Source organism: Trichosurus vulpecula, chromosome 6 (assembly GCF_011100635.1).
Source record: "Trichosurus vulpecula isolate mTriVul1 chromosome 6, mTriVul1.pri, whole genome shotgun sequence".
Classification (NCBI taxonomy): domain Eukaryota; kingdom Metazoa; phylum Chordata; class Mammalia; order Diprotodontia; family Phalangeridae; genus Trichosurus; species Trichosurus vulpecula.
In genome coordinates this window covers 45,727,518-45,730,553 of record NC_050578.1, presented here as the reverse complement: position 1 = coordinate 45,730,553, position 3,036 = coordinate 45,727,518, and the positions used below count along the sequence as shown (strand labels likewise).

The window sequence follows — 3,036 nt, the reverse complement described above, 5'->3', positions numbered from 1 at the left end:
TTCATGGACTCAGGTTAAGAACCCCAACTCTAGTTTGTCTTTATAGTTCCTGTTTTCTAATTCTTTATGCAGTTTTATTTGTTCTTTTGGACTTTCCCCAAGTTCTAGAGATTGCAAGATCTATATGTTTCTCTAATCATTTGAGTGACATTTTCTCTTGGAAAATTAAGAAAATATCTAGTTAAGAATGGTGTTTGCTAGTAATTCATTATTTTTGTTGTTATTCAGTCATTTCAGACTCTTTGTGATTTCATTTGGGGTTTTCTTGGCAAAGATACAGGAGTGGCTTGCTATATTCTTCTCCAGATGAGAAAACTGAGGCAAACTTATTTAAGTGACTTGCCCAGGGTCACCCATCTAGAAAGTGTTGGAGGCCAGATTTGAACTCATGAAGATGAGTGTTCTGGACTTCAGACCCAGCACCCTATCCACTGTGCCACCTAGCTGCATAATTAATTATTATCAACACTTAATAAACTACCATTTTAATAATAAGTATCATATTTAATAATACATTTAATATTTTAAAATTTTGCTAATAATATTTAATAATAAAATAAACTAGCATCTTAAACTACAGTGATGCAAAGATCATTCAAGAAACACTTGTCTCAATTTTCTGATATGACTGAAATTCATAGTAATCTTTGCTCTGATGTTTTGGTTGACTTTGGATTTCAGATGTATATACAACATGGGGTATCCCAAAAGTCTTTTAGGATATTTCACATACATAGGTATACATTCATCTGTTTGTACAGTATATACATCCATCCCTATATCCATGTATACCTATGTAAATTGTGGAGACAAACTAAATCACCAGAATCAATATTGCTATTTCACATTTTCTCCAGTATTTGAATTGTCATCAAAATTTTCTAGTGAAAACTGGTGAATATCATTACTGATCCTATTTTCCAGTTGGCTGTCATATCGTGTGAGAAAATCAGGGAAAGAGAGGTAGCTAAGTCCAAGGAAATAAAATTTGGTTAAAATTTAAGCTATTTGTAAGGTATCTTTGATAGAGGTTTTCCTTTTAATGGTGGGAGTCGTTGTGGGTTTGACCATCAGGTTCTATCAAATCTCCTTTTCCTTTCTGGGTTATGGGCTTACTGTGAAATTTTTGATCCTCCAAATTCTGATCTTCATTCATGTTCTTTTCCTGTTTCTTATTAGTATTTTCACATCTTGTTCTTTACACTCACACAACCATTGCCCTAATCAAGATTCTAGCTCATCTTTCCTCTTCTTAGAGGTCAGAGGCTTGAATGACCATCAAGTACCTTCACTTTCCCAGTCTTCTTTTGCACTATTCTCTTTCATCCTTGTTCAAGACAAACTATACAACTAGCTCCATTCTGAACTTGACATTCCATCTCCCACCTCCATATATTTGTACAAGCTATTCTCCATGGCTGGAATAAAGTCCCTTTTCACACCTTTATGAAAGGAGAGAAGGTTAACATTCCCCTTGATAAGGAAGGAAGAGATCCTAGTGGCCTTTACAACACATATATGGTTAAGGCATTGCCACCTACTCTGTGGCATCTAACCATTTTTTTCGTATATGTATAACCTATATCAGATTGCATGCCATCTTGGGGAGAGGGAAATGGAGGGAGGGAGAAAAAAATTGGAACTCAAAATCTTGTAAAAGTGAATATTGAAAACTCTTTTTGTATAAAATTGGAAAAAATACTACTAAATGAGAAAATTAAAAAAATAAATTCACTTTTCACCTCTGTCTTACAGAGCCCATCTTTTTTTGGGGGAGGGGATCAGGTCAAGTACTACTTATTACTCTTTTCCTCTTTAAATTACTTATATCAATGTTGTCAAACTCAAATAGAAATGAGGACCACTAATGCATACACAAGAATCCTTGTAGGTTATATATTGACAGAAGACCATATGTTAACATTATCTATGTCTTATTGTACTTTTATTTATTTTGTTAAATATTTATCAATTGCATCTTAATCTGGTTTGGGCAGGAGGGCCATTTGTTTGATACCTGTTACTTTATGATTCTCTAATTACATGTTTTATCTCCCCAATTCCTCCTCCCCTAGACTCAAGGGACTCTAAGCTTGTTGAGGGCAAATACTGTTTTATTTTTGTCCTTGTTAGCTATTCACAATCCACTTTTTTCCCTGAAGGATTATACTCAGTTTTGCTGGGTAGGTGGTTCACTATTGTAATCCTTTGCCCTCCAAAATATCATGTTCCAAGCCCTCTGATCCTTTAATATAGAAACTGGTAAATCTTGTGTTATTCTAACTGTGGTTCCATGAGACCTGAATTGTTTCTTTTTGGCTGCTTGATTTGGGAGGTGTATAATCTGCTTATAATATTCCTGGGAGTTTTTATTTTTGGATATCTTTCAGGAAGTGATTGGTAGATTCTTTCAACTTCTATTTTACCATCTGGTTCTAAAATATCAGGCAGTTATTCTTCATAATTTCTTGAAAGATAATGTCTAGGCTCTTTTTTTGATCATGACATTCTTCGAATCATGAATCTCTGTATGTCACTTGATAATATCAATAATTCCTAAATTATCTCTCTTGGATCTATTTTCTAGGTTAGTTGTTTTTTCCAATGAGATATTTCACATTTTCTTCTATTTTTCATTCTTTTGATTTTGTTTGATTGTTTCTTGATGTCTCATAAAGCCATTAGCTTCCACTTGCCTAATTCTAACTTTTAACTAATTGTTTTCTTCAGTTAACTTTTGTACCTCCTTTTCCTTTTGACCAATTCTACTTTTTAAGGAGTTCTTCTCTTCAGTGAATTTTTGTGTATCTTTTTCCATTTGGCCAATTCTGCTTTTCAGGGCAGTTGTGCCTCCTTTACCATTTGGCCAATTCTGTTTTTTAAGGTGCTTTTTTCTTCAGTGGTATGTGTGTGTGTGTGTGTGTGTGTGTGTGTGTGTGTGTGTGTTTGTGGGTAGCTCCTTTGCCAAACTGTTGACTCATTTTCATGATTTTTTTGCGTCATTCTCGTTTCTCTTCTCATTTTTTCTCTACCTCT

The 3,036-nt window shown here is 34.2% G+C and overlaps 1 non-coding gene across 1 annotated transcript; it reads left to right on the top strand.

Annotated features, from left to right (window-relative positions):
- Positions 1–1,439: 1,439 nt before the first annotated feature.
- On the top strand, positions 1,440–1,565 carry LOC118855591. Its single transcript, XR_005010765.1, has one exon. It is a non-coding gene; the product is annotated as a U6atac minor spliceosomal RNA (small nuclear RNA).
- The last annotated feature ends 1,471 nt before the right edge of the window (positions 1,566–3,036 follow it).